The sequence below is a fragment of the Trichechus manatus genome, unplaced genomic scaffold (genome assembly GCF_000243295.1).
Source record: "Trichechus manatus latirostris isolate Lorelei unplaced genomic scaffold, TriManLat1.0 scaffold00020, whole genome shotgun sequence".
NCBI classification, from domain to species: domain Eukaryota; kingdom Metazoa; phylum Chordata; class Mammalia; order Sirenia; family Trichechidae; genus Trichechus; species Trichechus manatus.
In genome coordinates, this window is record NW_004443956.1 from 2008032 (window position 1) to 2021393 (window position 13362).

Here is a 13362-nt window from a genome sequence, read left to right on the forward strand (position 1 = left end):
GTGGCCAAGCCAGAGATAGAACATGAGCAGTCTGGCTCCAGAGTCATGTTACTAACAACTGTTCTATTTAGATAAACAAAGAGAAGAAATTAAATATTTCCTAGACTTCCCAATAACAATACTTGATTGTATCCTTCAAGTTGTTTCTATATCATTGAATTTTACTACATATATGTATGTCTGTGTCTGTATGTGTATATTTAAATTGTTTCTATATCAATATAGATTATACTTAAATCTCTTCTTCCCAGTTCAACTGCTTATAGTCTTTAATGTTACTTTTAAAATTTTTTTATTGTGGTAAAAATATACATAACAAAACACTTGCCATTCCAACCATTTTTACATGTATAATTCAGTGGCATTGATTACATTCTTCATGTTGTACAACTATTATCACTATCCTTTTCCAAATTAATCCCCTTCCATTAACATCATAAACTCAGTGCTCTCTGTGCAATAACTTCCCTTTACCCCTTCCCTCCTAGCCCTGGTAACCACTAATAAGCTTTGATTTCTATATATTTGCCTATTTCATAGATTATACATAAATCCTTATATACATATATATTTTTTTAATAAATCCCGTTGCTTTGCAAGCTTTCCCATCTAACAGAATTTCTTGAATAATGATAATTTGAATAACAGTAGCTGACATTTAGCCAGGCACCCTTCTAAGTTATGTATGTATATATTAATTTCTCACAAAGCCCTATAAGCCCTTCAAGCCCTTTACTGTACTTAAACACAGGTTTGCTAAAGTCTTAACTAAGAGTCTTTTGAAGAGCCTTGCAAAAACTTCCAGAGCTCAAAAGCGACAGAACCTATTTCAGTTCCAGGCAGTCTACTCTAGAGTGCCTCTGTTGAGTTTTTTTTTCATATCGACCAAGGTATTTCTGCAACACCCTCTTTAAGAGTGACATAATGTTCCGTAAATGAGTGTACCATAAGTTATTAATCAGTCCCTTATTGTTGGGTATTTGGGCTGGTTCTAATGTTAATTTTTGTTGGATCTTTGAAAACTTTTTCACATATGGTAGACTGTCTCCTGGACCATTAGGCATTGACTGCCCTAAACTTCAGTTCCTATGCAGATTTATCTACTGAGATCAGAATACCAATAATGATCGTGATTTATCATATTGGTTCTGAGATACCGAAGTAGAGAAAGTGGATAGAGCTTACTGTATGGCAGCCTGGTGTTTTGGGGCTGGTGCTTATGGTGTCTTGCACAATTGAAGAGTACTCTTCTTTATTTTGCCTGCCCCACTCCCACTCTCCTTCCATGTCACCCTCAGACATAATGTGCTGTGCCAATCACTTCTGTCTTTTCCCCTGAGGCTCAGGGTGCCCTAGACTACTGGGGCTTGGAGAATATTTAGTCATTCAGGTTGGGTAAGTCTTTCCCAACTCACTGGGGTTCTGTTGGTGCCCTCCATTGGTCTGGGCAGAAGGCATGCAGTTCTGGGCTGTAAGCACTAAGATAAGGAGGCATGTGCCCTGTGGGAAACTACTGTTCCCCACTTGCCTCAGATGTACTGGCTATGGAGCTGAAGAAAGGAACATTCAGTCTCCCACTCCAGTCTAAGCATCAGCTATAGCCCAAGATGGGGATTTATAGATGGGGCTTGCCTGTCCGTCCAGATGTGCAGGAAAGGTAGATGGAGTCTTAGACCTTCCCCGTTCCTTAGGTTACCAGTATCCTCCCATGCAGACAGTTACCGCCTCTCCTGGCTTCCGCTGGTCTTTTGTAGAGGTTTAAATCCATCCACCCGGTAGTCTAAGTAAGGCAAGCAGCAAAAGAGAAGTCTGTTATTCTGCTTTTAGAAATTGGATTTTTATAAACAAGTATTTAGTTATACAAGTAATGAATAAATATATTATTTAATAAAATCCAAAAAGTGCAGTTAAGATTTCCCACCATTTCAGAGACATTTTGAATTTCACTTGTGTAGTTTGGGTTCTCTTGACACGCACAAACACACGCACACATGCACATACATACACAAACACACAGAGAAGTGTCAAGTATTAACAGGCATACTCCGTTTTATTGCACTTAGCTTTATTGCACTTCACAGAATTGCAGTTTTTACAAATTGAAGGTTTGTGGCAACCCAGCATCGAGCAAGTCTGTTGGTGCCATTTTTCTAACAGCATGTGCTCTCTTCATGTCTCTGTGTCACATTTTGGTAATTCTCGCAGTATTTCCAACTTTTCCGTTATAATTATATCTGTTATGATGATCTGTGATCAGTGATCTTTGATGTTACTTACTATAGAAATTGTTTTGGGGTGCCACAAACTGTGCCCTTATAAGATGGCAAACTTAATCAGTAAATGTTTCATGTGTTCTGACCGCTCCACCTACCTGCCATTCCCCTGTCTCTCTTCCTCTCCTCGGGTCTCCCTATTCCCTGAGACATGACAGTATTGAAATTAGGCCAGTTAATAACCCTACAATGGCCTCTAACTGTTCAAATGAAAGGAAGAGTCGCATGTCTCTCCCATTAAGTGAAAAGTTAGAAATGGTTAAGCTTAGTGAGGTATGCATGTCGAAAGCCCAGGTAGGCTGAAAGCTAGGCCTCTTGTGCCAGATGGTTAGCCAAGTTGTGAATGCAAAGTTGAAGGAAATTAAAAGTGCTACTCCAGTGAACATATGAATGTGATAAGAAGGCAGCCTTATTGCTGATGGGGAGAAGGTTTTAGTGATCTGGATAGAAGATCAAACCAGCCACAACATTCCCTTAAGCCAAAGCCTAATCCAGAGCAAGGCCGTAAAGAGTTCATTTCTGTGAAGGCTGAGACAGGCAAGGAAGCTGTAGAAGAAAAGTTTGAAGCTAGCAGACTACTGATGTAGAAACTACAGCAAGTTATCCAGAAGATCTAGCTAAGATAATTGATGAAGGTGGCTACATAAACGACAGATTTTCAGTGTAGATGAAATGGCCTTATTTGGAAGAAGATGCCATCTAGGACTTTCATAGCTAGAGAGGAGAAGTCAATGCCTGGCTTCAAAGCTTCAAAGGATAGGCTGACTCTCTTGCTAGGAGCTAATGCAGCTGGTGACTTTCAGTTGAAGCCAGTGCTCGTTTACCATTCCAAAAATCCTAGGGCCCTTAAGAATTATGCTAAGTCTACTCTGCCTGTGCTCTATAAATGGAACAACAAAGCCTGAATGACAGCACATCCATTTACAGCATGGTTTACTGAATACTTGAAGCGCACTGTTGAGACCTACGGCTCAGAAAAAAAGATTCCTTTCAAAATATTACTGCTCATTGACAATGCACCTGGTCACCCAAGTGCTCTGATGGAGTTGTACAGGGAGGTTAATGTTGTTTTCATGCCTGCTAACACAACATCCATTCTGAAGCCCATGGATCAAGGAGTAATTTTGACTTTCAAGTCTTATTCTTTAAAAATACATTTCATAAGGCTGTAGCTGCCAGAGATAGTGATTCCTCTGATGGATCTGGGCAAAGTAAATTGAAAACCTTCTGGAAAGAATTCACCATTCTAGATGCCATTAAGATCATTTATGATTCATGGGAAGAGGTCAAAATGTCAGCATTAACAGAAGTTTGGAAGAAGTTGATTCCAATCCTCGTGGATGACTTTGAGAGGTTCAAGACTTCAGTGGAGGAAGTAACTGTAGATGTGGTGGAAACAGCAAGAAATTAAAATTAGAAGTGGAGCCTGAAGATGTGACTGAATTGCTACAATCTCATGATAAAACTTTAACAGATGAGGAGTTGCTTCTTATGGATGAGCAAAGAAAATCATTTCTTGACATGGATTCTACTCCTGGTGAAGTTGCTGTGAACATTGTTGAAATGACAACAAAAGATTTAGAATACTACATAAACTTAGTTGATAAGGCAGTGGCAGGGTTGAGAGGATTGACTCCAATTATGAAAGAAGCTCTGCTGTGGGTAAAATGCTGTCAAATAGCATCATGTGCTACAGAGAAATCTTTCATGAATGGAAGAGTCAATCAATGCAGCAAACTTCATTGTTGTCTTATTTTAAGAAATTGCCAATGCCACCCCAACCTTCAGCAACCACCACCGTGATCGGTCAGCAGCCGTCAACATCGAGGCAAGACCCTCCACCAGCAAAAAGATTACAACTCACTGAAGGCTCAGATGATGTTTAACATTTTCTAGCAATAAAGTATTTTTTAATGAAGTTATGTACATTGTTTTTTTAGACATAATGCTATTGCACACTTAATAGAGTACAGCATAGTATAAACATAACTTTTACATGCACTGGGAAACCAAAAAATTTGCTTTATTGTGGTGGTCTGGAACCAAACCCCCAATATCTTCGAGGTATGCCTGTATATGTGTTTTACATAAATAAAAGATACTGTAAGTAATTTTGCTTTTATCACTTAATATTGTTTTTGTTGTAGATAGAACAGACTTTTCCCTTTTAATTTCTGCATAGTATTCTGTAGTTGAATGTATCATAGTTTAATTACCTATTCCTCTTCTGATGAACATTTATGTTCCCAATTTTTTTTCTTTTAAACAAGGCTAAAGTGACTATCATGGGATATACTTCTTTCTTCAAATGTGGGAGGCTTTATTTTACATTAGCTACTCAGAAGTGGAATGGCTGGTTTACAGAATACATGCATTTAACTTTTGATGATTTCAGATTGCCTTCCAAAGTAGCAGCACTAATTTCCCTTCCTCTAGTGGTATATGAGAGTACTCATTTGCCCACTCCTTACCAATATCTGATATTATCAAATATTAAAATGTTCACAACATATTTGCAAATCTGATGGGTGAAAATGGTATTTTGTTTTAGTTTACCTGGCTTGGAGACCCAAGGCACTTGAATGCATTATGTACAAAAGTTGATGACTACCTGTATCACCTTTTGGGGGTAACAATTCTTAGTGAAGAAAGCAGGAAAGCAGGAGAGGCCCACTTATTTTATTTAACAGTAGCTCAGAAACACTAGAGTGGATGAGAAGAGCTGCAAAGTCTGGGCAGGTGGAGGGCAGTTTGTAAGGTAGTGAAGACAGAGGTCGGTATACGGCCCAGAGCCTCCAGTGGGGTATTTGATGTTACACCCTGATTGGCAGGTGAGCATACACTGCAGGAGACTGCAAAGCCAGAGATAGCAAAGACGAACTTGCGCGATTAGTAGTTGATCAAGAAGAAAATGACAAAAGTATTGTTAGCAAAATATTCAAAGTTTATATTTTCAAATCAGAGAAACTCCAAGTTCTGAAAGTTTTGTTTCCTAGTTACTAAGTATAAAATGAAGGTTACTAATGCATGTTACCTAAACAAATACAAGATTATTTTGACAAAAAGCATCAATAAACACATGAGTTCCAAGTTTCTTGTTGTTGTAGGTTTTTAATATGTCTGAATAATAGCTGCCACTTTGTGAACATCTTACAGGCATTTTGCGAAGTGCTTTACATATAGTATGTCATTTAATCCTTATAATAACCCCCTGAATGCAGGCAATAGAATGATTCCCATATTACAGATGAGGAAACGGAAGTCCTGAGAAGTTAAGGAGCTCATCCAGGATTATAAAAAGAATGAAGGGCAGAGCTGGATTCCACATCTTAGGTCTGTACCACGAGGGCTGATCTCCTTCTTAGAAGCCTGATGCCCAGGCCACACCCCAGGCCAGTCACGTTAGAATAGGGGGTGGGGGGTGGGGATACAAGCATCCCCTTGGGATTTAAAGCTCCCCAGATAATTCAAGTCCAACCCAAGTTGAGAGCTGCTGCTGCTGATGCACCTGCTGCTGGGAACACTATAATACAGTGAGTATTACGTGCTGGAGACCATATTAACTACCTTCTGTTAATTACTTTCAACCGTCTTTAACTACAACTCACAGGAAGAAATATATTTTGCATCATCACCCAATTCAAAGATATACATATATGTAATTCAGAAATGATAGTGTCATGTAGTAGCATTTCCACCACTTGTCTGTCAGTTTGTCTTACTGGCGTGGCTTGCATGTTGCTATGATGCTGGAAGCTATGCGACCAGTATTTCAAATACCAGCAGGGTCACCCGTAGTGGACAGGTTTAAGGGGAACATCCAGACTAAGACTAGGAAGAAAGGCCTGGCGATCTAGTTTTGAAAATTAACCAGTGAGAACCTTGTAGATAGAACACAATAGAACATTGTCTGCCTCACTTGCTTTGGACATGTCATTAGAAAGGGTCAGTTGCTAGAAGAGGGTATCATGTTTGGTGAATTAGAGGGCCAGCGAGGGCGTGTGAGACCCTCAGTGAGAAGGACTGGCACAACAGCTGCAGCTATGAACTTGAACATGCTAATGATTGTGAGGATGATGCAAGACTGGGCAGCGTTTTGTTCATTTGTACGTTAGGTCGCCTAGTTGGAGTCGACTTGAAGGCAACTAACAGTACTTATCCTTGCAAATGTGATGTGCTATGATATTTCTATTTTGTTGTATTCTGTTTTATATTATCCTAGAGATGCCTCCAACTCAGATATGAATATCTATCCATGATCAAATACCCAAGGAAAAATTGAAATCCAAAGTTAGACACCAAAGTCATTAAAGTTCAAGAGAATTAAAGTGTACAGTCATATTTTTTGTATTTCTGTTATCAGTTCACAATTCATAAGTAAATTTAGAACGCATAAGTCATCCCCTCCAATTTTTTCTAAGTGATGCCCCAGAAGACTGATGATCCTTCAGTAGCTGAAGTCTGGGTGGGTTCCTTCAAGACTTCAAAGACTGAGGCCAAGTCACTGATGTGCTTCACTTTCTTTAATTTAATTTAATTTTATTTATTTTTATTTTTTTATTGTACTTCATGTGAAGGTTTACAGAACAAATACTTTCTCATGAAACAGTAGTATACATATTGGTTTATGACATTGGTTAACAACCCCACGACATGTCAACCCTCTCCCTTCTCGACCTTTTATTTTTTTGGTGAAAATATACGTAGCCAAAGATACACCATTTCAAAAATTTCTACATTGATGTGCTCCACTTTTAAAGAGCCAAAGCGTTAATATGAGACACAAGATTATCACACAGCATTGACCCCTATGCAACATAATCTGAGAAAATTCCTGCCAATCTCTAGAGCAGTTATCCCAGGCAGCATTTTGTTAGCAGAACCCGATATGTAATATTGCCAGAGACCCCACGTTCTAAGGCAAGAAAGGGTTGAAAGAGACTATGTTGAGTTCAGCATCACTTGGAGAATCCTCTACATGAATTGAAACTTTGTCTCCTTGTAAGAGTTTAATTTTAATACTATACATTTATCATATCTGGTAGAGAAATCCACCCATGTACAATGTTTCCTAACTCAGAATGCCGTTTTAGACATTATTGTTGTTCTGGATGTAGCAAAGGGTTAAGCTCTTGACTACTAACGAAAGGTTGATGATTCAAACCCACCTAGAGGCACCTTGGAAGAAAGGCCTGACAATCTGCTTCCAAAAGGTCACAGCTATGAAAACCCTATGGACCTCAGTTCTACAGTGACACACATGGGGTCTCCATGAGTGAGTCAACTCAATGGCAACATTTTTTGGCTATTAAGCAAAGTGTGGTAGGCAGGATACTGAAATGCACACCCTGATGTATGTGCCTTGTATAGTCTACTTGAATATAGGCAGAATGTGGGAATATGATGAGATACTATTCCTGTGATATTGTTGCATTATATAGCAAAAGGGCGAGTATCCAGATGGGCCTTTTCTATTCAGACAAACCCTTTAAATACAGAGCATTTTCTCTGGCTGGTCATAAAGAACAAAGTTAGAGAGATGGGTCCCTGCTGGCCTAAAAAGAAGCAAACTCCAGTCTGTGAATTGCCGACGGGGACTGTCTTGGTTATCTAGTGCTTCTACTACAGAAATACCACAAGTGGGTGACTTTAACAAACAGAAATTTATTTTCTTACAGTTAGGAGGCTAGAAGTCTGAATTCAGGGTGCCAGCTCTAGGGGAAGGCTTTCTCTCTCAGTCAGTTTTGGGAGTAAGGTCCTTGTGTCTTTTCAGCTTCTGTTCCTAGGTTCCTTGGTGATCTTCATGTGGCTTGTATCTTCCCCTCCATTTGTGCTTCTTTCTCTGCGCCTAATCTGCTCTTTTTATATTTTAAAGGCGATTGGCATAAAACACACCCTATGCTGATACGGTCTCATTAACATAACAAAGAAGCTCCTACTCCTAAATGGGATTACATCCACAGGAATAGGGGTTTAGGATTTACAACACCTATATTGTAGGGACACGGTTCAGTCCATAACAAGGGCCATGTGGCAAGGTCCTGAGAGTGACCTCTTGCACCTGAGAGCAGTCCCCAGTTGATGTTAGCAAGATAATGAGGACTTCAGTCCTACAGATGCAAGGAACTGAATCCTGACACAACCTGAATGAGTTTAGCAGAGGACCCTGAACCTCAGCTGACATTGCAGCCCCAGCTGATACCTTGATTTCAGGCCCTGAGCAGAGGACCCAGCTAACATGTGCCTGGACTCCTGACCCAGGGAAACTGCGATAATAAATTGATGGTGTTAAAAGCCACTGTGTTTGTGGCAGTTTGTTATGCAACAATAGAAGATCAACACACAAAGTTAAAGACACTTTTCCAATGATAGTGGCCCTAATCATCAGATCTTACTTAAGATTTCTTTCTTTGTCATCCAGAACATGTTGTATCTTCATTTTCACTCATCCCAGCACTGAATTGAGTCTGGGCTTTGTCTCCTGATGCAGCTTTTCTCTTGTCCTTGAGCATTTTCAGTTCCACGTCATAGTAGCTGTTCTCCTGCCTCTTGTTATGGAATTGTGCAGAACCAGTGTCTCCCTGGGAAGCTTTCTCCCTTATCCTCTCATCCGTTTCAGCTGAAGTCTCATTCTAGCAGATCCCTGGATTGAAGCTGCTTGGATGCTGCTAAAGCTTATGCCCCAGGAGCTATTAGAGACCAATACTTCTGCTCAAGACTATTTTTAATTCCGTTAAATTCTCTGGCACATTCCCTGAGGGTCCAGACGTTACCTGTGAACCCACCTCAAAAATTATATTTTAAAGTCACTAAGTAATCATTTGAGAGTTTCTGCTCTTGAACCAATAGACAAACAACATGAAATCAGTACTAGTCTTGCCATAGCTTTCTGCTTGGCCCAGAATACAGGATGACATCTAGGACTCTTGACTTAGCATTGCTTACCTAGTCCTGGCCCTGCAGTTCTCTGTGGAAAACGAGAAAATGCTATTAAAAGCAGCAAAAATGGTTATGCTCACCAAAATCTAAAAGCCCTGTAAATGCTTTTTTTCCTACAATAAAATCTTTCCACAATTGTGCCTGCACAGGGACAGCTGTGTCCCTTAGTACACTGCAGCAATGGTCACTTGGAGCTTGAAGCTACTTTCCCTTGCTAGAAATACATCCAGCACCACCTCACCATCCCTGCCATCTGGCTGAGGCTGCCCACGCCTTTGCAGAGCCCCAAGCACTTTTGCTTAAAGCCCAGCCTCTGCTTTAGTTTCTGCCTCTGTGGAAATGGCCACTTGCCCTTGGGACAAAGCTCTGGTCTCTCTCTTCATTTGGATTCCCTTGAAGCTGACCCCGAGGTGAGGGTTGTTATGCAGGTGATTTTTTAAGGACATGCTCTCAGGAGACTGGTAGGGGAGTGGGAGAGGAGAGCACGATAGGGAAGGGGAAGAGGCTGAGCAGTGGGTGGTGTCAGGCAAAGCCTTGCTTTAGCCTGCTCCTGCAGAGGGCTCTGGAGTGTAACTTACACCACCAAATTTGTCCCATTTTAACGCAGGGGAGCTGGGCTGTCATCCTTTTACAGTATTGAGCTATTGACTTTGGGTCAGCCAAGGGGATGTCATTCTCAGGCATTTTCAGCTCTCTGCTTATAAGGGTGATGCAGCTGTAGTACTATGTGAGCAGGCTTCTGAAGGAGGTCACAAGTCTGAGCCTCTAGAACTAAAGCATACAGAAACTGGCAGCTCGGCACCAGAACCTGTAAAATGGATCTAAGTGGATCTTGGTGGAATACTAACCAAACTAAAAAACCAAACCCGTTGCCACTGAGTCGATTCCAACTCATGGTAATCCCATAGAACAGAGTGGAACTGCCCCATAAGGTTTCCAAGGCTGTAAATCTTTATGGAAGCAGACTGCCACATCTTTCTCCCATGGAGCAACTGGTAGGTTTGAACCGCCAACCTGTTGGTTAGCAGACAAGCAGTTAACTACTGCACAACCAGACTTCCTGGAATATTAACATATCAGCTAAATCCTCCAAGTTCAAGATACCATATGGCCCAAGGTTTATACCTTTTACCCAGTGTCATGGATTGAACTGTGTCCCTCAAAATATGTGTGTATCAATTTGGCTAGGCCGTGATTCCCAGGGTTGTGTGGTTGTCCTCCATTTTGTGATTGTAATTTTACATTAAAGAGGATTAGAGTTGAATTGTAACACCACCATTATTCAGGTCACATCCCTGATCCTAGGTAAAGGGAGTTTCCCTGGGGTGTGGCCTGCACCACCTTTTGTCTCTTGTAAGACATAAAAGGAAAGGGAAGCAAGCGGAGAGTGGGGGACCTCATATCACTAAGAAAGCAGTGCCGGGAGCAGAGCGTGTCCTTTGGACCCAAGGTCCTGGCGCGGAGAAGCTCCTGGTTTGTGGGAACACTGATGAGAAGAAGACCGACTGAGAGAGAAAGCCTTCCCCTGGAGCTGATGCCCTGAATTTGGACTTTTAACCTACTTTACTGTGAGGAAATAAACTTCTCTTTGTTAAAGCCATCCACTTGTGGTATTTCTGTTAGAGCAGCACTATGGTAGGCAGCAGCACTAGGGTATATCTGTTTAATCCTCCTATCAGAATATCAAGGTTCATGTCATCTGCCCACACACTAAAGTCCAGGATTCAAAACTACAGGTCTTAGTGCCACGAGAACATCAATCACTTCACCAACTCTGACCTTTGACATGTATTTGCAGTCCAAGACAGCTCACCGAATGTAGATGCCCTTGAGAACCCATTGCCGTTGAGTCAATTCCGACTCATAGTGACCTTATATGACAGAGTAGAACTGCCCTGTAGGGTTTCCTAGACTGTAATCTTTATGGAGGAGCCCTGGGGTGCAGCTTTATGGAAGCAGATGGCCAGTTCTTTTCTCCCACTGAGCAGCTGATGGGTTTGAACCACCTACCTTTCAGTTAGCAGCGGAGCGTTTAATCACAGCGCCACGAGTGTTCCTTGAGGCCCTTGAAAGGACCCCAGTAAATCGAACCCCTTTGCCCACTCAGATTCTGAAAAGCAATAAGAAATTAAGCAAAGAAGAGGCTGTGGAAGTCAAAGTCTCACCTTGATTAGCGGTAGAAGCCAGGCTGGAGCACAGAGCTTTTGGTCTCTTGGCTGAATTTTTGAAGACTGAACCCCAGAATTAGCAGATGTATTTACCCACTTATAGACTAACGTAGAGTGGGTAGGCCTCACCCAAAGAGAACAGTAGAGCAAGCTTGGAACCAAGGAAAGGAACCTGGGATTGAGCCGAGTTTGTTCAGTTTATTTGCAAATGTCTCAGTCAGTTAAATTGCTCAGATCCCCTGAAGCAGGGGAATAAGAAGGTGCAGTACTAAATCAACGAAGGTTTGCCCACACGTAAGGAGTGAGGAAAAGTGTTTTCCCCAAACACATATACATGTGCTCATATTTGTGTGCTTATACCTGGGCACCAAGTACATAGGTGTACTCAGAGTCTGCATTCAGCTTTCCTTAAATACAGACGAGAACATTCCAATCTACCTTCATCAAATCATTTAAGAATTCCTGCTCAAATGTCACATCAATAAAAAACAAGTTATTAAAGGAATGAGAGCTTCTGTATTGGACAGCACTGGTAATATTCTCAGTTTTTCAAAAATAGAAAATTGATGTGGAGGCCTTCTAAAATGCTTAGAAATTTCTTTCTATTTTGGTCAGGAAGTTTGGGGAGTTGCCATTAGGAAGGTTCTCTGGAACAAATCACTGAGTGAGCCTCAATTAGTAACTCCCAGTTTACAGAGAATGACTGGGAATTGTTAAAATCTTAACTTGGATTTTTTCCATATTTAGTTTTATAGCTTACTAATTTTTCAAGAAGAGGGGATCCATTAAATTATAACCTACAGTGTACTGAGCCTAGGTAATTGCTCCCTCACTGGTATTCTCTTAACTTTTTTTCATGCCTCCTGAAACTTCCATCGCACTGTTTTTGTTTAACGTGTGTCTCCTCTGTGTAACTCTGAGCATCTTGAGTTTTAAATGGGGATCCAGAAACATCACCTGGTTCTGTCACCAGAGGAAATGATCATGAAAAAGGCCCACCCTTTATCTTCTCAAGATTGGAAGCAATGGCATAGCCTCTTGGAGGATATGTAGGTGTCACCCCTGCTCCCAAGTAGCTAAGTCACTGTATGTACAATATTTCAGATTTTTTTGGTACTCTAGTGCTTAAGGTGGTGTGATGGTTCACGTTATGTGTAAACTTGGCTAGGCCATGATTCTGAGTGGTTTGGTAGACACTGTGTAATCATCCTCCATTTTGTGATCTGATGTGAACAGCCAATCAGTTGGAAAGGAGTTTTCTTGGGAGTGTGGCCTGCATCCAATATATAAAGGGATGTTCTGGCAAAGCTCTCTCGCTCGCTGTCTCTTTCTCTCAAACACCTGACCTCCAGTTCTTGGGACCTGCAGATTTTGTATACACCAGCTCCAGCAACCCAATGAACCAGCATCCTGCTCCCTCACCTGCAGATTTTGGGTTTGTCAGCCCTGGCAACCATGTGAGTCACTCAGCTTCCATCCTCCCTGTCTTCCTTGGAATTTCAGAAGCCTTCTCCCCTTACCACCATCACTGAGTTTTGAAAGGACACACGGTTACCCAGGTAGACCAAAAATTCTCAGGCTCCTGTGAAGCTAGGTATTGCTATATGGCTAATTTTAGGTTGATGGGATGTGAGTGAAATAGATGGGTTCAACTTCTGGGTTGTATTCTGTGAAAGGCTGAATAATGGCCCTCCAAAGATACTCACATTCTAATCCTCTAAACCTGTAAATATGTTACATGGCAAAAGGGACTTTACAGATGGATTAATTTAAGAATCTTGAGATATGAAGATTGTCCTGGAATATCCAAGTGGGCCCAATGTGCTAATCACAAGGATTCGTTAGAGAGGAAAGCAGAAATGTCAGAGAGGAGATGTGGTAATGAAAGCAGAGGTTGGAGTGATGTGCTTTTGAGTTGGAGGAAGGGGTCACAAACCAAGAAGAGATGCAGGCAGCCTCTAAAAGCCGCAGAAGATAAGGAA